General features: G+C 43.9%; 1 long non-coding RNA gene across 8 annotated transcripts; it reads left to right on the forward strand.

Annotated features, from left to right (window-relative positions):
• The first annotated feature begins 242 nt into the window (after window positions 1-242).
• LOC123854169 (uncharacterized) lies at window positions 243-16327 on the forward strand. Of its 8 annotated transcripts, none has more exons than XR_010408743.1 (6): window positions 243-814; window positions 1560-1755; window positions 6870-7018; window positions 7112-7225; window positions 7491-7552; window positions 12034-12294. It is a non-coding gene; the product is annotated as an uncharacterized LOC123854169 (long non-coding RNA). The 8 variants fall into 8 exon arrangements; XR_008507182.2 differs by having other exon boundaries at window positions 1560-1751; XR_010408742.1 differs by lacking the exons at window positions 6870-7018; window positions 12034-12294 and adding exons at window positions 12757-12944; window positions 13510-16327 and having other exon boundaries at window positions 244-814; window positions 1560-1751.
• The last annotated feature ends 4711 nt before the right edge of the window (window positions 16328-21038 follow it).

Raw genomic sequence — 21038 nt, forward strand, 5'->3', positions numbered from 1 at the left:
GCCCGGGCTCCTCCGAATCTCTCTGCGAGCGGCGGAGCCGGGGCAGCGGCGAGAGCCGTCACACGTGGGCTCGGCTTAGCTCAGCCCCGCTGCTCGCACACCCCCCCGTCCCCGCCCCCCCGGCCCATCCCCACCTCTCCCCCTCCTCCTCCCCACCCCCATCTCCTCCTCCTCCTCCCCCTCCTCCCCGGCGCACGTGGGGCGGAGTTCTAGAACGTCGTGTAACCAATGCCGGTGACGTCACGCACCCCGGTGCGGCCCCCGCCTGCCCGCGCGCGCACACTCGGCCCCCCGCGGCCGGACCCACGGGGGCGGTGCGCGAACCCCGCGGCCGGAGGGGGCCCCGCCTCTAGGCGGGCCGGGCGAGGGGGAGCGCACCCCGACTTCCCTGGATCACATGGGCTGCGGGGGGCGGGTGGATCGGGGGAGGGGGAGGCGCGGGGAGCTCGCGGCCGCTCCTCGCTCGGGCAGGGGAGAAGACGCCCCCCACCCCCTCTAGTTCGGCCTCTCCATTCAAGTTCGCCGGCCCCGGCCGCCGGGATCCGGAGATGGCACCAGCCGCCCGCCCAGCCCTGCGCCCTTTTTCCAGCCACCGCGCAGAAATTTAGGTCAAGGACGTCGGGATCAAACCCAAACCCTGGCGCTCTTCGGCGGGCCCCGAGACCCCCCAGGATCGGGGAGCTTCCGGATTGAGGAGACCCTCCCGCACAAACAGCAGCCACAAGTTTTATTTTCCTTTGGCGCTGGAAGTTCTCTCTGGCTCTGGCTCCACACCGGCACGTCTTGCGCCGCTCCCCGCCCTTCCCCGGCAGAGGTATGAATCCGTGCCGGGGAAAGGTTTTTTTGGAACTTTGAGAAACTGACGCGAATCCAGTGGTGAGAAAGTGCCGAAGAGAGGGTTTCCGCGTTAATCATACGGAGTTTAAAAAATATAATAAAATGGGCTTTATAGGGGTCAAGGTCAAATGGTTGGGGTTCAAAGTAAATTTTTGTATGTAGTGAGAAATACTCTGGAAGCATCTCTGGGATGGCTGGGGAGGGTGGTGGTTTTCAGGAAACCCCTCTCCAACCGGCTCGTTATATATTTTTATAATTTCTATACCGAGATAGTAAAATGCATGAGGTTGAAAGAGCCCCAGGACCCCCACCCCGATCTGGGGAGGGGGTTGAGGGTAGCAGAAGGCTTCAGGCACACTCACCCACTACCACCTTGGTAGCAGTGTGGTGCGCTGCGCAGGTCCTGGCACACAGTAGGTGCTTAATAAATACTGGTTTCATCCCTCCCCGCCCTGAAACCCCCAAAAAGAGGATGCTCGTAGCTTCCCGAAGGCATCGCACACTTCTCCAGCCGATTCCAGGCTGGCCAGATTCAGACTGGATTCAATTTATGGGGTCTTAAAAACAATAAGGGTACAATTACCCGTATTGTTTTAAATTATTACAATAAATTGAGTTAATATGGCATGAGGGGCAACATAAAGTTGTGGTTCATCAAATACTCAGATTAATGTTAAGTATGAATTGATGCCCAGTTAACACTTTTCCATTAATTTTCATAGGATTAGGACACAGTGGAATACATTCAACAGCAAAACTGTACCAAATCCACTGTGGGTCGTGGCAAAGTGGAATATTTGGAAAATCCCAACACTAGCCAAAGCCTTGGATGACCAGATTCTTAATCTCCCTGCCTCCTACATTTGGGATAATTCCTCACTGATAGGATTGATGGGGTGAGAGGAGAGATTGAAGTAAGTAAGTATAAAAGTTTTTTTTTTTTTTTAAAGATTTTATTTATTTATTTGAGAAAGAGAATGAGATAGAGCATGAGAGGGGGGAGGGTCAGAGGGAGAAGCAGACTCCCTGCCGAGCAGGGAGCCCGATGCAGGACTCGATCCCGGGACTCCAGGATCATGACCTGAGCCGAAGGCAGTTGCTTAACCAACTGAGCCACCCAGGCGCCCAAAAAGTCTCTTTTTTGTTGCAAACCTATGCGGGTTGTGCTTATTACCAATCATTACTGACTATGATGTTTTTTGAAGGCACTTTAGAGCTTTAAGCCACAAACCCAAGCATTTTCCCATCACTCCAAGTTGCTTCCAAAATCATCCGGGGTCCCCGTGTGTTGAAGAGCCCGTTGTTATTATGGTGATTGTCTATTATGACTATTCTCAATAACAAAATGCAGACAACAGAGCTAATTGGATTTTGTTTGGGAGTTTTGCACTAGAACCACAGACCATCAGAGGTAGAAAGGCCTTTCCTGATCCAACCCTCTGGTCTTTTCATCAGGGTCCCAGAGGAGCCAAGCTCACCAGGCTACACCCCACCCCCACCAGTCAGTCAGCTCCTAAGAGGGGCTCTGGCCATCACTCTGTTGCCCTTTGGCTCTGTTGCATGCATATTTATTCTGTCCTTCACAAGGCAAGAGTGGGGTGCCCTTGTTCCCTGTTATAGACCTATGCAAGCTGACCCTGAACAGAATTAAAACCCCAAGAGGGGCTAGCACTGCAATTATAAAGTCACTGGTGGAGAGAGAGCTTGATCTTATATTTCCATGACTACATTGTTTTTACTTATTGATTTTTCATTTATATGGTGTAATATTTACTCTTCTTATATAATTCTATGGTTTTGACAAATGCATAGGATTGAGTTGTCTTCATGATAACGAATCCGAGATGCAGAGGAGTTTCATTGTCCCAAAAAATTCTCTCTTGCTGCCCTATTGCACTATGTTATTTGGAATGACTTATTATTTATTATGCATTTCTTCTCCAGCTCACTCGCTTAATGCAGCCCCGGGTCAGAATTCCAGCAGCATGCAATGTCAGTCTTCTACCCTCTCTACTGCCCATGACACTGTTAGACACTCCCTTCGTGTAACTCACTCTTCCCTTGGCATCCTTGATGCCCACATTCTTTTGGTTTTCCTCCTACCTCTCCAGCCATTTCTTCTCTGTCTCTTTACTCTGACTCCTCCTCTGCCTTTCTTTTAAATACTGGTGTTCATTCTCTTCCCCAGCTACACACCCTCCCTGGATGAGCTCCTTTGAACCGTGGGTTTAAATACTACCTACTTGCCAATGCTACTCAAATTAAAGTCTCTGGCCTGAGCTCTCCACAAAGCTCCAGGCTCTGGTTAATTTCCTATTCACTGTCTGCACTTCACCTTCCTGGAGGTACCCCAAACTCAACATGCATGTCCAAAAACGCATGCATTTTCCCCCTGAACCTAAAACTCTTTTAAGTTTCACTATATGGGTCAACAGAACCCCAGCCATCCTAGAGACAAGTTTGGCCCTTCTCCAGGTTGACATCTTCCCATGTGTGATCCGTCATGAAGGAGTGTGGGTTTCACTTCCTAAGTATCTCTCAAATTCATCTTTCCTGCTGCTGCATCCCACATTTCCCACTTGAGCCCCTGCGATAACCTTCTAAGCATTCTTCCCACACCATTTCTTACTCCATTAATGTACCTGGAAAGCTTTCTCTGACCGGGTCAAATCCCTCTTGGAAGGCACTGTTATCTTACCAGAATGTCCTCTATGTACCTTACCCTGTGCAGTCATTTGCTTTGTTGCTCATCTCCTCCACCAAACCATAAGCTCTGCCCTCCACATATTAGCACAGTGCCTATTAGTGCATGGTTGACACTCAATAAATATTTGTTGAACAAATGAAAGGTTGAATGAATGAATGAAGGTCAACATCTAATTTAATGGTAGGATTTATTGTATCCATGTCCATAAGTCAAATTGGCTGCAATTTTCCCTTTTTGTATTGCCTTTGTCTGGTTATACTGGCCTCATAAAATGAACTAGTAAATGTTCCTTCTTTTTTCATTTTCTGGAACAGTGTGTATAAAATTGGAATTATGTGTTCCTTGAATGTTTGGTAGAACTTTCCAGTAAAATGTCTGGGTATGGGATAAACATTTCCTAGGTTGGTTTTTAACTACTGATTCCATTTCTTTAGTGGCTATGGATCTCTTTGAGTTTTATATTTTTCTTGAGTCAGTTCTTACACATTATATTTTTCAAGGAAATTATTCATAGCGACTAGGTTTCCAAATGTATTAACAAAATGCTGTTGATAATTTCCTCTTAATATATTTTAATCTCTGCTGAAACTATCCATCATGTTCATTTATTCATTCCTAGTATTATTGTATATGTGTTTTCTCTTTTCTGGATCAGTGGTGCCAGAGATCTCCCTTTATTTAACTAATAGTTCTTCTTTCTACTAGTGTTTTCAAAGAATCAGGTTTTAATTTGGTTAACACTATTTTTTGGTTTTGTTAATTTTTATTTTTATATATTATTATATATCTTATATTCTTGTATATAAGAATAAGAGCATATATACCATATAACTAAGAATATATAGCACATGGAAGAATATAATACATAATTGTACTATTAATATATATCTTGTATTATTTTCTCCTGCTCTCTTTGTGTTTATTCTCTTGATGTTTAAACATTTTTTTTAATAGGTGGCTTAAGTAATTAATTTTCAGCCTTCTGTTTTCTGATTGTAACATAGAAGACTATGGATTTCACTCTGAATACCACTCAAACTACATTCCACAAGATAGAGAGAATTTTTATTATTATCCCAGGGAAAGAATAGATTTCAAATATGATTTCTTCTTTGGCTCAATACATGTGTATCTTTTTATTTCTAAACATAAGTTTTTTTGTTTTGATTTTTAGTTATTTATATCTAAGGTAATTGAATGAGGGTCAGAGAAGGTGGTCTATATAAAAGAGATTCTTGTTATTTGTTGAGACTTGCTTTGCCAAATGGTCTATTTTTATATATATTCCATGTGGCTTTGAAAAGAATATTCCATGTGTCTGGCTCAGTTGGTGGAGCATGCAACTCTTGATCTTGGGGTCGAGAGTTCAAACCCCATGTTGGGCGTAGAGCTTACTTTAAAAAAAAACAAACAGAATGGGTATGCCTTAATTGGTAAGTGTAGCATACTATATAGACCTATTAAATCAAGCTTCTTGGGCGCCTGGGTGGCTCAGATGGTTAAGCGTCTGCCTTCGGCTCAGGTCATGATCCCAGGATCCTGGGATCGAGTCCCACATTGGGCTCCCGGCTCAGCGGGGAGCCTGCTTCTCCCTCTGACCCTCTCCCCTCTCATGCTGTTTCCGTCTCGCTCGCGCTCTAAAAAATAAATAAAATCTTTAAAAAAAAAAAAATCAAGCTTCTTAATTATGTTACCCAGATTTTCTGTAGCCTTACTAATGTTTTGTCTGTTTGATCTATCACTTTTTATAGTAGTATATCAGAATCTCCTTATATGATTGAATTTGCCAATTTTTCCTAAAAATCTCTCAAATTTTATTTTTTCTATATTTTAAAAGTATGTGATAAGGCATGTCAAAAACGGCTGTTAATATCTCCTACTATGGCTGTGCATTTTTCTGTTTTTTACATTTTATTTGTCTTACTTTTTGCTTTATATATTTTCAGGCTATGTTACTAGGTACATGCAAGCTTAGATATACTGTTTTCACAGTGAATTGTTTCTTTAATATATATGGTTGACCCTTGAACAACACAGGTTTGAACTGTGCGGGTCTGCTTATATACAGACTTTCTTCAATAAAGATGGTTCAGGGGTGCCTGGGTGGCTCAGTCGTTAAGCGTCTGCCTTCAGCTCAGGTCATGATCCCAGGGTCCTGCATCGGGCTCCCCCCTCGGCGGAAAGCCTGCTTCTCCCTCTCCCACTCCCCCTGCTTGTGTTCCTGCTCTCGCTATCTCTCTCTGTCAAATAAATAAATAAAATCTTTAAAAAATAAATAAATAAGTAAAATAAAATAAAGATGGTTCAGTACTGTGAAATTACTGTATATTTTCTCTTCTTTGTTATTTTCTTAATAACATTTTCTTTTCTCTAGCTTACTTTATTGTGAGAATACAGTATATAATATATATAACATACAAAGTATGTGTTAATCAACTTTTGTTATCTATTGTAAAAATGCCATATATAATACATATAAGATACAAAATATGTAATTGTTATGTTATTTATTGTGAGAATATGGTATATAATACATATACAAAATATGTATTAATTGACTGTTTATGTCTTCCAGTCACAATAGGCTATTGATGGTTAAGTTTTGGGGGAGTTGAAAGTCATACGCAGATTTTCAACTGCTCAGGGGGTCATCGTCCCTAACCCCTGCATGGTTCAAGGATCAACTATACAGAAATGGTCTTTAACCCTAGTACTTCTGGCTTTAAAGTCTGCTTTGCCTGTGAAAAATATATAACTATTCCAACTTCTGATTAGCATTTGCTTGGCATATCTTTTTCCATCCTTTGCTTTCAACCTTTCTATGTCTTTAAGTTTTAGGTGAGTCTCTTATAGACAGCATATAGCTGGATCTTGTTCACTTATTTATTTGACTAGTAAGTTTTGTCCATTTATATTTAATGTGATGTTTTTAATGAAACTTGGGGTGCAAAAATACATTAACCACAATCTCTGGGATTAACACACTGTCATCACTGGGTATATTCATGGCCTTATTTTATTTTGTTTTTTGATATTATGAACACCTGTAAACCTGTTGTTCAATTAGAGAACAAAAGCAGTAACAATGACTTACAACTACCTATATGCTTCTCCCCATCTTCTTCCATCTGAAGTAACCACTAATCTCAATCTTGAGTTTATTATTCTTTTGCTTCTTAAAAATTTTTATCAAATTTTTATCACACTTTTTTTAAGTTATTATGAAAAATTTCTGAGGTTTATATTTTTTACCCAACATCCTGTTATTATGATTCAGCTAGATTATTACATCTGGTTATAGTTCATTCTTTTTTTTTTTTTAAAGATTTATTAGAGAGAGCAAGCATGCACACACAGCGGGAGAGGGAGAAGCAGATTCCCCATTGAGCAGGGAGCCCGATGCGGGACTCAATCCCAGGACCCTGAGATCATGACCTGAGCAGAAGGCAGACGCTTAACGGCTGAGCCACCCAGGTGCCCTGGTTGTAGTTCATTCTTATTCCTGACTGTATAATACTCTGTTGGGTACCGCTGCCACGGTTTATTTTGTCCATTTTTCTGTCACAGGACTTTGGGTTGTTGCAAATTTTTGCTGTTATGAGCAGCGCTATAATGAACATTCTTGTCCTCTGGTGCTTTGTGGGCAAGAATTTTTCTTTGGAGTGATGACTGGGTCATAAGGTATGTACAAGATAATGCTAAGCAGTTTTCCAAAGTGTTGTTTCAATTTGTGCTCCCACTAGCAACATGTAAGAGAACCTATTGATCTACTGATTACTGATGTTTTAGAATTAATGCCTTCAGTCTCATTTTGCACCTTTTGCTTATTTGCTTTCTCTTAAGTTTTTGTTTACTTCTTTTCTTCTTTTCTATTAAATTGACCAAGAATTCTTTGTCTCCCTTTCCTCTTAATTTAGAATTGTAAATTCTATTTCTATTCTTTTAGTGGTTATTTTAGAATTTTCAACATATGCACTTGATCCAACCCCACTACAACTATACAATAAGGTAAGAATGATTCTACTTCAATTATATCCTTCCTCGTACGTGTTACTGTTGCTTGTTATTTGAGACCCCACCTGCTTTTAATACCCCTGAATTTAATCACTGTTGTCACTTTAGTTTTATGCAGTTCTTGTGTAGATTTGCCCATGTTTACCCATTTCTTCACCTTTGTTTCTGGCCTACCATTCCTTTTTTCTAATTACCAGCCCTTTTCCTTGAAACATACCCTTTAGTATCATTTTCAGGGAGGTTATGTGAGTGACCTGCTTTCTCCATTAATATAAAATTGTTTGACTGCACTCTCATCCTTGAATGATGATTTCTCTGGGGAGAGAATCTAGACTGAAAGTTTAGTTTACCCTCAAGACACATTTTGTTGTTTCTCTATTGTTGAGACGTTTGCTGTCATTCCTTTGTAGGGAATCTGGCTTTTCTTTCTGGTTTTAAGATTTTCTCTTTGTCTTTGGCTCCCTGCGGTCTTACCATGCCGTGTTCAGATGCGAATTTCTTTTTATTTACCTGGTTCAAGATTCATTGTACATCCAAAATCTCAGGGTTGATGTTTTCTTTTTTTTTTTTTTTTTAATATTTTATTTATTTGACAGAGAGAGACACAGCGAGAGAGGGAACACAAGCAGGGCGAGAGGGACAGGGAGAGGGAGAAGCTGGCTCTCCACGAAGCAGGGAGCCCGATGTGGGGCTGGATCCCAGGACCCTGTGATCACGACCTGAGCCGAAGGCAGACGCTTAACCATCTGAGCCACCCAGGCGCCCCAGGGTTGATGTTTTCTTATCAAATTTGCAAACGGTCACTGTATAAATCCTGCGTCCCCTACATTCTTTCTCTGTTCTCCTTCTGGTACCTGTACTAGGTATATAATGGACCATCTCTTTCTAGGCAACATACCCTGAACCTTTCTCTCAGACTTTCCTTCACTTCGTCTCTCTGTGATGCTTCCTGGGCAATTTCTTCAGTTTTTTTCTTCAGCGATGGTTCATCTGCTGTGTAACTCACCCACTGAGCTTTTCATTTCAGTGGCTATATATGTCATTTCCAGAGGTTCTACTTAGTTCTCTTTCAAATCTACCTTTTTAAAATACTGTTATTTTCTCGTGGTCCAAATGTTCTTTTATGTCTTTCATAATTTTAAACTTATGTACTTTATAAGTCTGATAGTTCTGTTTCCTGAGGTTCTTGGGACACTTGTATCTATTCCATTTTCATTATGGTGGATTACATCCATGTATATTTTGTTGTTTGGAGTAGGGTCTGTATCTTTATCTTTGCTTTTCAGTTTTGGGGTTCCTGATTCCTGGATCGTACAGATAGGGTAAATTCCAGCCCCAAATTTACATGAAGGCTGGGCTATAGTCCCAAATTCTCAGTGAAGACTTCTTTCTCCACTTTCAAGTCATGACAAGACAGTGAAATTTTCTTATCTTCCTGTGCCCCCAGGGAGATTTTTTTCCCAGTGAATTATTTCTAAAACGATTCATCCTTTTGAGGGTTCCAGTTTAAAGTGGGGATCTCAGTACCACCTTCTCACTTTGAATGGGCCCAAGCCACAGTCTCCTTCCTGTGTGGATTTGCCCAAGACCAGCTCCATCTCCGCTTACTTGCTCACGATACTAACTGCCATTTCCCTCTTGCTTCTGGCACCGGGGGCCTGTCCTTACTGTCTCATGAGCTCATTGCAGTGGGTGTTTATTGCATTTTGACCAGTGTTTAGAGATGGGCTATAGTGGGAGGATGATTAAAATTATTTCATCTGGGCGCCTGGGTGGCTCAGTTGTTTAAGCGACTGCCTTCGGCTCAGGTCATGATCCTGGAGTCCCGGGATCGAGTCCCACATCGGGCTCCCTGCTCGGCAGGGTGTCTGCTTCTCCCTCTGCCCTCTTCCCTCTCATGCTCTCTCTCGTTCTCTCCCTCTCAAATAAATAAATAAAATCTTTAAAAAAAAAATTATTTCATCTGCCATATTGCCAGAAATGGAATTCACTTCCATTTCAAATGTTTAATGTCTTCCATTGCAAATGCATTTTTTCTTAGAGTACTGTGGCACCTAAGATTTCTGAGTAATTTCTCTTCTGAATAATCTTTTTTTAAATTTTTATTTTAAATTGAAGTATAGTTGAACTTGTGAACAATTTTTTATGGGTGAGGTGGCATTGGCATTATCTCAAATGAGGCAAACATAGGTCAGTGCAGCTATCCATTCTAATCACCTGGAAACTTGAAAAAGCACAGATGCTTGGCTCCATCCACAAGATTCTGATTTAATTGGTTGGGAGACCACCTGGGCAGGGGTCTTTTTTAAAACTTCCCAAGTGATTCTAATGTGCAACCAAGGCTAAACACAATTATTTAAAACATACTGATGAAAACGAGCAAGCCATAATGATCCCTGGGCTCTACCCCAGAATGTCGGATTTATTTTGCCTGGGGAGGGGCCCCAGGCATCATATTTTTCTGACATTTCCCTGATGATTGCAGGCTTGAGCACCATTGATTTTCCTGGGTACATGCAGTCAGACGGAGGCATTCAAATAATGTTTGAGCGGGAAGCATGAGAAGTAATCTAGCTCAGCATATGCATATGCTTAACTGTCCATCTGACTCCCAAGGGCCTTTTAATTATAAAGATTCCTGGAGATTATTGGGGAGACCTGGGTAGCACAGTCGGTTAAACGTCCAGCTCTTGATTTTGGCTCAGGTCATGGTCTCAGGGTCATGAGATCAAGCCCCGCATTGGGCTCTGTGCTGGGCATGTAGCCTGCTTAAGATTCTCTCCCCTTCCCTCTGTCCTTGCCCCCCCCCCCCGCCACATGCACATGAGCACATGTGCATGCGTGTGCACTCTCTCTCTCTCTCTAAAAAGAAATTTAAAAAAAAGATTCCTGGAGATTATAAGGCCAGTGAGTCTTTCATTCCCCCGAGGACTGTGATGGGCAACTAAGTCTGGAAACCATTTAGCGAACCCATCTTGTTTTACAAAGGAGGAAACCATCCCCGAGAGAAGTGTTTTCTTCACAAAGTCACAGAGCTGATTCAGAGGATGCTGACTCCTACCTTCCAGTCTAATGTCTTTTTCATCCACTTCCAAACATAAAGCCCACTACTGCTTTTAGACGATCTTGGCCATTTTAAAGAGACAGTTTTTGAATTTATGTGCAGTGACGTCAGGCATGTGGCATTTTCTGTTTTGCTTTGTTTTGCTTTGGCACAGCGGAGAGAAAATAAAACAGCCTGCCACCTGGCACGTAGGGTCATAGTAGCAGCTTGGTGACCTTGAGCTGATCAGCCACCATCCATCTCAACTGCCCCATCTGTAAATAGGGGGTCATGGTGGTTTTAAAATATAACCACAGGGCGCCTGGGTGGCTCAGATGGTTAAGCGTCTGCCTTCGGCTCAGGTCATGATCCCAGGGTCCTGGGATCGAGTCCCACATCGGGCTCCCTGCTCCTTGGGAGCCTGCTTCTCCCTCTGCCTCTCTGTCTCTCATGAATAAATAAATAAAATCTTAAAAAAAAATTATAAAAAATAAATAAATAAATAAATAAAATAAAATATAACCACAATTTCTTTAATACTCCTCTAAGAAGTGGAGCCTGGTTCCCCTCCCCCTGAGTGTCTGCCATCCTTGGTGACTGGTTTCTAATGAACAGCATGTGACGGAAATAACAGTGGGTGAATTCCAAGGCTAGGTCACACAAGGCATCATGGCTTCCACCTTGCTCTCTCTCGGATCACTTGCTCTGGGGGAAACCAGCTGCCATATCATGAAGACAATTAAGTAGCGCAATGGAGAGGCCCACATGGAGAACTGAGGTTTGCTGCTGGCAATGCGATCTTGCCAGGATTGTGAACTAGACACATTGAAGGCAGATCCGCCAGCCCCGGTCACACCTTCAGATGACTGCTACCCTGGCCTATGCCTTGACTGCAACTTCATGAGAGACTTTGAGCCAGAACCTCCCAACTAAGCCATTCCCAATTCCTGACCCTCAGATGCTGTGTGAGATAGTAAAGACTTGTTGTCTGAAGCTACTAAATCGGGATAATTTGTTATCCAGAATAGATAACGAATACAGAGATACTTCAAAACGCACTAAAATAGAGCTGCTTACTTTATAGGCTTGCACCAGGATTCATATGCTAACATTTATAGAGCGTTTTAGTTAGACTCTGGCCAAATGAACTGCATATTAGATATAAAGTAGTGATTGTGTATTATTAATGTTATCAGATTGCAACACATTTCATGTTCAGTTACCTAAAATGCTCTTTCTGGGGCATCGCTTTGCTCATCATCTTATCCCCATTGCACACTTATAAAAGGTCACTGTCAAGATATAAAAGTATATATATGATTTAAATGTCTTGACTCAGTGGCTAACAACCATGAGCATGTTTTCAAATTGGAAAAGCAAGATTAATTTAAACTTGCTCTTTTTCACACAAGGTACTTTGTTTATTTTTCAGGATTGCATTTCACTGCCAAGCCAAGTGCCTCTCTGATTAAAGAGTATGTTCACTTCATCTCTCGTAGTCTCTTACAAGCCTACTCTTAAGAATAGACATGGCAGACTTTGCACCAAAAAAGCAAACCATATTTTTACCAGAAACTATTTAGTGAAATGAGTTTTTAGTCATGAAAATTTCACCAAGTATAAATTTCATGTCTGAAAGTAATGGGCCCTTTGTATTTCCCTTCAATAAATAAATAGCTTCTTTCCTCAAGAATTACAACTTCTGAGCGTGCTCTTAAATTCAAAGCTAGTTTGTTTTCTTCCAAGAAAATGAAAATATGCATGTGCATACAGACCCTTCTTTGGTTGGTCCTTCTAGATCTGTGTAAAATGGGAAAGCCAAGATGGTATCTTTCTAACAGTCGTAACTGGAGATATAAAATATCTGGGAAGAACATGAACAAAGGCAGAGGGTGTGAGGCTGAAAGCGAAACTGTATTTTTCAAACACTCTTTACTTATCTAACATATAAATATCTTTATGTGTAATTTACTCCCAACATTGTCTGGTATACTTAGAGACATAAAAGTCTATTTAAACGATGGAGAAAATTTGCTTCGCTTTGTTATTTCTTTCCCAGACCGGAGAGGGAAATGCAAAAAAAAGCTCCCTAATTGGGGGAGGGGGGACAGATTTAGCCAAAATTTTTCCTTTTTTTCTTTCCATGTTCCCATAGGACACAGCTAGAAATTGAGTGGGGTGGTTGAAGACTTTTGCTCCTTTTTGTCCCCTCTGCCTTCCACGTTCCTTGTTCCAACTCAAAATGATCACACCCAACCAGGGCAAATGCTGCTTACAAGTTTAGCTGAGTGAGAAAAAGTCAGACTCCTAATAAATGTCAACATCTTTTATGGAGTGACCGCAGTGAGTATCCTTCTAGGTGCGGTGGCGGACAGAAGCTAGGACATCTTTATTCTTCAGGAGTTGTAAGAGGTGGTCAGTAGCTTGGGGTTGGGTGTGAGGCTGGCTCCAGCCCCTCTGGGTGGTAGCTCCCTGCAGGGGACACCCTGTGCCATGCTGGTGAGCCCCCTCCCCGACCTTGGCTCCCTTAGGTGAGTGTGGGCGTGGCAGGCACAGGAGAGAAGCCTCTGGAATTAAACAGAAAGTTCCTGTTTTCACTGACAATATCCCAGAGCTGCTCTCCTCTGCAGCTGAAAACTGTTTAACTGCCATTTGTCATTCAGTCATCATTATTCTTATACGTGTAGGTAAATATTTTATTAAGCGTCTCCGCTGCTTGGCAGTTAGGGAGCCCTTTGCCTGCTAGACGTGGCGGGCGCCCAGCGCTGCCCAGGGGGGTGAGAGAACAGCGGGCTCCCTGAACCCTTGGTGGTGTTAGTAGAGCGGTGGTCCTTTCCACCTGGAAACCATTTTCTCCTCTGGTCTCTTGGGCATAATCTTCCATTTCTTCTTCTCTTTTTTTAATCAGTTACCAATTTGGTCTTGATGAAAGGTGCCGGGGCCTGCAGGAGAAAATGACTCTGCCTTTCAACTCCTCCTGGAAATGGTTGACTCGGTGCCGCGGTCACCTTCCCTTACACCTCTGCACCCATTTGGGCACTTGCCTCATCCCCACCGCGCTCTGCCTTGCCCAACAGAAACCTCGGTGTCACAGCTGGAAATGTGCAGGGGCCGCTCCACCCAGGCCCCCTCACACACACCGCAGTTATGTCTGGGACCTCCAAACATTCCCCTAGGCTTTCACCGTCTAGCGTCCGAGCCCCATCAGCTTGCCAGGTCGCCAGCAACCAGCTCCCAGCTCGACCCACAAAACCACCCGTTAGCTTGGACAAATGTTGGGTCCCCTTCTTCAAAATCCTTAGCTGTTTCCCATTTACCCAGTATTAGAGGTGGCCAAAACAGCAATAGGAAGCATGGCTGTAGTGTCATCCCGTCATATCTCTGGGTCTTCTGGAGGCCAACGGGACCGGGTCTGCTTCTGTGTGGGGAGTTCCAACTTTGGAGGACCGTGGGTATGACGCCCTCTTCTGGTGGCTCTGGGGAACGCCTTCTTGCGCCCCTGCGTTTCAGTTCCCTCTGCTGGCGGAGGAGAGAGAAGCTGCCTCTCGCCTCCTGGCCCCAGATGCCAGAGCTCCCGGGCCCTGCCGTCAAATTGTGAGACCCAAGCCCCACAGATCCTGAGGTTTCCGGAAGTTGAAACCGAGGCCCACGACGGTAGCCCCGCACTGCAATTTATACAGTTACCAGTTCCAAGTGGCTGAAAAACAAATGAAGGGAAGGGTAGGAAAGGGAGAAAGCACTGTAACCTCCAAAGGGGGTTCAAATAGGCCGAAATCACATCTATGTAGCTACCCGTGGTATGGACACACAGTGACAGAGGGAAGAAAGGAATCAGAGAAAAGATCAGGAGTGAGGACAATAGAGGACAGACTTTACAGCAAATTGCTGAGTAAGACACTCGTGCTAAAAATAATACCATTTGGAGAGGGCATAAGAAACAAAAGTGTGGCTGTGCCCATGGGTGGGAGGAAGAAGAGGCTCTGCATATAAACACCCAGAATTAGAACAACATGAAGAAAGGACCATCACCCAAGCGGAGAAGGAATGAACGTAAGAATAATTTGAAGTGAGCCAGGAAATTAATTCTGTCACCATCCTCTTGCTTCTGTGGATCCGATGATGCTGGAGGCCCCCCAGCAGTGGATGGCCACGCCTCTGGGTTTGAGCAGGCCCCAAGACCCCATCACCCACTCAGCAGATGCCACATAAGAGAGGAGGGCGAGCCCCGGCTTTGTATCTTCTAGTCTGGATCACAGATAATCATGAACATTCAAAAAATCAATTGCCCAAGTGGCTGATGGGGAGGTCTGGCTTGACAGAAGGCGTTCACGAGGAAGACCCGGGGGGTTAGCTGATCACAAGCTTGATGTGAACCTACTTCGCAGGGAGGTTGTTGAGAACCCTAATGCAATCTCAGGCTCTATTAATAGAACGGCGGAGTGTGGAAGGAGGGAGGCCGTAATCCCAGTGCGTGCTGGCAGGTCAGGCCACATGCAGCTTTATGCTCAGTCCTGCAGGCTATATTTTAAGAGAGGCACTGGCAAATTCGAGCCTGTTCAGAAGAGCATGAAAAGGACTGGATGCCAGTACTTAGACAGCACCAAGATTAGCTTGACAGTCCTTTTACAACTGGCGAAATCGGAATGCGTATTGCATTGAAGACAGAATCTCAGGAGCTAGGACTGAGAATCGGGCTTTCAGTTTTTACTTAGCCTCCCTGAGCCTGATGGGGTGCCCTTTCCATATAATGGGGATACCGCTCTCCCCCCGACCTACCTGCAAGCATAGTTTGAAGGACAGTCTGCTCAGCGGGGCTTGTATACTGAGCATCTCCTTGGGGCCAACTCCCAGCCGGGCACTAGAGCACCAACTGGAGCTTGGAGTCTAGTCTGTGTTGGAGACACAGGCCCATCAGCAGGCATCTTGCATATAACATGACAGATGATAATAGATACATGCACTGATTTGCAATGAGATGTAATTAATATCTTATCAGGAAAGAATGACAAGAGAGAAAAACAAAGTCTTCAGGGCATATGTACTTGTAAGTGCAAAGGGAAAAAACTGCTGGAGGCCAGAGAGGAGGAGAGTCCATGAGTGAGGAAAGATTAGAACTGGAAAATTTCAGAGTCATGAAAGACTGTTGAAAGGTCTCTACACTGTCAGGCACCACCAAGAAATCCAGGAGGAAGAGGAGAAAAGTTGAAATATTTCCAGACCTCCCTGGATGTGGAGGTTAGGCGTTTCATCCTTAGTGGTCAAGAAACACCTTTTGGGGAAATGCTGGAGGCAGAGACGGACTTCATTTAGGACGTTTGTGGCAGGATGCATTTATTGGACACCTACTGCACACTTAGCATGGTGCTATGCACTATGGAAGTTGGAAAAGCATAAGATTTTGTTGTCACTACTTCAGTAGTGACTGGTGAGTTAAGAGAAACACGTATACATTCATCAGCGAAGAGCAGAAGATTATTACACAAATTGTTCAGCGGGGTAAGGCAGACAGTGGTTTAAATGGCCAGTTGGGGGCGCCTGGGTGGCTCAGTCGGTTAAGCGACTGCCTTCGGCTCAGGTCATGATCCTGGAGTCCCGGAATCGAGTCCCGCATCGGGCTCCCTGCTCGGCGGGGAGTCTGCTTCTCCCTCTCCCGCTCCCCGCTCTTGTGCTCTCTCTCTCTCTCTCTCTCTCTCTCAAATAAATAAATAAAATCTTTAAAAAAAAAATGGCCAGTTGGTTGACCCATGATGTTCCTTATGCTTATGAAAGTGAGAAGAAGAAAAGATGGCAACAGTACATTCCAATATGGTAAACCTGATCCTAGTCTTCCTCTTCCCGTGTCGCTTGGGAAGTTTCCTTTCCTAGAAGTGTTCAGAAACAATTCTTGGCCTAACATCCCTCACGTGTGCTCCCATTTTGTTATTTACCAGTGAAATTAATATTACTCTTTACTCTACTCACATTCTAGATCCAACATGCGTTTTTTCATCAGTGGGTTTGTGTTTGGTTGATTAGTTATTCATGTATAATGCAAGATGACAAGAGCTGTAATACAGAGAAATGATTGTGGAGAATACAGGCATACAAGCTCTGGGGTTGGCTTCTTTTTTTCTTTTCTCTTTTTTGGGAGGGGTGGTGTTGGTGGGTGGGTAGGCAGGTTAGTAAGGCTTTTGGATTACTTACAGATGGTTGAAATTCTTTTCTTACCAAACTGGTGACTGAAGCAAAATTGGGGGAATTAAAGTAAATGCGCCCTTTGCTTTGCATCCCCCAGTCTCCTTGATCTACATCATGAGTCCTTCATGGACTTCTGCATCTGTTCCTACAATCGCTCACATCATTTGACTTCTCTGGACTTGAGTTTCCCCATCTGTATCATGTCCAATGTATCTTTTTCTATGTTGGCTTCTTTCACAGGCTAAATTTTTGCAAAGGGAATCCACCTTATAGATGAGTTCTACCTCAATCTTACCCTCTGGGACTTCCCTTGGAGTAGCTAGAGAGGTCTCTATAGGATGCAAATCCGATCCCTCCAGTGGCTTCCCACTGCACCCAACCCCTTTGTATGGCCTAAAAAACCCTATGTGATCTGATTCTGGCCTGCTTTTCCAATCTATATCATGCCATCATCCCCTACCATTTCTCAAACAAAATGAATGACTTTTGCTCCTGAGGCCCTTTGCATATGCTGTTCATCCTGCTTGGAATGTTCTTTCTCCACTCACTGAATGGACATATCCCTATTACTTTCCAAATCTTAGTTCAAATACCACCTCCTCGCAAATGCCTTTTCTGTTCAACCTCTCTAAAGTCACCTCCTCATCCATTGCTTTCTAGTTCATTGACGTATTTATTTCCTGCTGGGAGCCCAGCTGAGAGCCTCAATTAGCCTCTATTTCCATCTTTCCATGTGGCAGCATGGGCTTCCTAACAGCATGGAAGCTGGATCTCAAAAGGGAAGAAGAAACACCCAAATCCAAAATGTTCTCCAGCATCCCCAAATCCTTTTCTAGCACGTTATCCTAGTTTCTCTTCTTTGCCCTTCTCACTCTTTGAAATTATTGTGCTAATTTCTGATTCCTTGCTAATTGCTGGCTCCTTCCCCCCATCTATGAGGGTAGAAACCCTGTCTGTCTCATTCACTGCACATGCCCAGCACAGAAGAAGTACCCAGTAAACATTTGTTGAATAAGTGAATTTTAAATGTTCAGAAATAAAGAGAAAGAAGCAGTTAAGATGCAGGCGAAATGTAATGAAACACACAAACATACACACATTCACAAAAAATCAGGCTGCAGAGGACTTTTCAGGTTGAGAACCATGGCCTGAAGGGCGGAGAGCCCACCACGCAGTGAGCCAGGCATGAATTGGATCATATTCGCAGCCCACCTGCCTCCTGCTGTTCAGAACCCATCACAGAGTTGACCTGGGAAGGTGGTGACTCAGGCACAGGGACCCAGGACACATAGGACCGGGCAGGGGACCAGGATCAGGACCTGGACAGCTGGACCTTAAGGGGAAGTAGGCTATGCCCAGATATCATAGGTCCCCAACAGGATGATGTCAGGAGCAATTCCCTGAGGTCCTGTGCCTGGCATAGGAGGGCTTTGGGTGCTTTACTTGAACCCAAGCATGCAGAGGAAGATGATCTTGGTTTAACACAATTCAAATCAGCAGCTACTATGCAAAAAACATTGTGCCACCTGCAGTGGGTGATGGAGGGGTGAGAGGCAGGGACGGTGCCCAAGCAGTGGCTCCTTGACAAGATGGAAGGTGTAAGTGGCAAGGGAAGGAGGCCAGCAACCCCAAAGTTACAGAAAAGGGAGAAGCAAAAAGGCTTCCAAGAGGGGCCAGCACTGGAGGTGGCTAGCCAGAAGGGCTTTCCAGAGGCAGGAAAGCCAGGGTATGTTTGGGAATGCCCAGGAGCTACATTATTAGGCTGGAGGAGGGTGGGGTCTACAAGAAGTGCAAGAAGAGCAATTTATTACCAAAAGTTCCAGTGAAGTCCCTCAGAACAGATCCCAGAAGCCAGGAGCTGGAGTCTTGGACTCAGAGCAGAGAAGAGTGAAGAGCAGTTTCACAGCTTTCCGGAGAAGAGGAAAGGGGGGATGCTGGGCAAGCAGAAGCACAAGCCATCCACCCTGCAGTGATGGAAGAGGAGTCCAAAAACACATCTGGGACATGTTGTGATTGAACGAAGTATAAGTGACTGTTGGAAACTGTGTGTATGAGGGGATTTGGGGTAGCGAGAAATTATAAAAGCAACAGAAGGATGGGCTGAACAAACTGATTCTAGAAATCAACGTGGAGCACACCCATGCTCACAGCAGCACTATCCACAACAGCCCAAGGGTGGAGACAACCCCGTGTCCATCAACAGATGCATGGATACACAAAATGGGGCACATACATCCAATGGAATATTATGCGTCTATGAAAAGCAATGAAGAAGTGACACAGACTACAGTGTGGATGAACCTTGAGGACATTATGCGAAGTGGAAGAAGCCAGACACAAAAGGACAAATACGGCATAAGTCCACTGATAGGAGCTACTTAGAATAGTCAGATTCATAGGACACAAAGTAGAATGGGTGTTGCCAAGGTCTGAGGGGTGGGGTGAACAGGAGTTATTGTTAAATGGGTACAGAGTTTCAGTGTGGGATGATTAGAAAGTTCTGGAAATGGATTAAAAATAAGTTCCGGAAATAATAATGATGATAGCACAATAATGTGAATATATTTAACATCACTGAGTTGTACACTTAAAAATGGTTAAATGGTACACTTTGTGTCATGTCTATTTTACCACAACAACAAAAAAAATGAATGTGGAAAAATTAGGAAGTCAAGAATATCCAGTTTAGCTCTGAGAAAGGAAAGTAATAGGAAGATAAAATCCTACGAGATAGTAACACAAATTATAAAACCTCAAGAATTAAGGGGCACCTGGGTGGCTCAGTTGGTTAAGCGACTGCCTTCAGCTCAGGTCATGATCCTGGAGTCCCGGGATCGAGCCCCGCATCGGGCTCCCTGCTCAGCAGGGAGTCTGCTTCTCCCTCTGACCCTCCCCACTCTCATGTGCTCTCTCTCATTCTCTCTCTCTCAAATAAATAAATAAAACCTCAAGAATTAAAACAGCATGGCGCTGGCACTTGACTACACAGACACACAATGGAACAGATAGAAAGTCCAGAAATAGGCCCACATCATTCAAGACTTTCATGTGTTGGAAAGGTGGCATCTGGAAACAGCAGGGAAACCGTGCTGGGAAGAACTGGAGCCATCAGGGGAAAATGGAGCTGGCTCCTGATCTCATCCTTATACCAGGAAGAACTCCAAACGGAAAAGAAATGTAAATGTGAAACACAACCCCATACCAAAACTAGAAGGAATCAGGGGAGAATTCTTTTTTAACCTCAGAGGGTGAGGACATATCAGCTGTGACTTTGGGTCACAAGCCCTCTATGCCTATGTCCTGGGCTTGGTGTGAACGCTATAGGAGTGATACATGCAGAGTACTTGGGATAATGCCCAGCACACACACAAAACTCCATAAGTGACCACCACTACCACCCTCCTTGTCGGCATCACCACCATCAAAAAGAATTGAGGACATTTACAAACTGGTAAGAAATAAGTATCAAGGTCTATTAAATAGAAATAAAAGGCAAGGTAGAGCAGTATGCACATAATATGCTATCCTTGGTTTTAAAAGGGAGGAGTAGACACATGCTCATATATATCTACATGTATGTGTAAGTGTATATTTACACACACATATACACAATAAACATCTTTGGTCAGGCCACTGCATGACACAACTCCAGGGGGCACAATTCCATTGTATTCTATGCCAGTGGCATCCCAGGAGCTCAATATAAATGGTGTCTCTTGGAGGTGAGCACCATGGTGGCCCAGCTAACTTGACTGCATGTGGTAACATGTCTCTGGGAACACAAAGAATGGAATAACACTGCTCGCTTGTGGGAAGAGACATAGGTGGCTTGGAACAGAGGTGGAAAGGAGACTTTTCACAATACGGTCTTTGTGTCTTTTCAATCTGGAACTATGTACATGTGTTATGGAATAGTCCTCATTCCAGGAAATAAAGGGACCTGTGAAAATAAATCAGTGCACACATATAAAAGTAATGCATAAAAGTAACAGTACACATTAGGGAACTGGGGAAATACAAAGAAGTACAAAGGAGAGAATTATAATGATTTTTCTGGTTATCTCTGTGTGTCGGTCTGGAGTGCTTTGAAAGGCATCATACAGAGCAGGAGTGGGGGAACAATAGCTCCAGGCTATCCCTGGCCCACCACCTGTTTGGTTCTTTTGGGTTTTGTTTTGTTTTGTTTTGTTTTGTTTTGTTTTGTTTGTGCATTCAGTGCGGGGCCTGAACTCACAACCCTAAGACCAAGACCTGAGTTGA

The sequence above is a fragment of the Mirounga angustirostris genome, unplaced genomic scaffold, assembly GCF_029215605.1.
Source record: "Mirounga angustirostris isolate CCGP_5_RB_7025 unplaced genomic scaffold, mMirAng1.0.hap1 SCAF_17, whole genome shotgun sequence".
NCBI lineage: Eukaryota > Metazoa > Chordata > Mammalia > Carnivora > Phocidae > Mirounga > Mirounga angustirostris.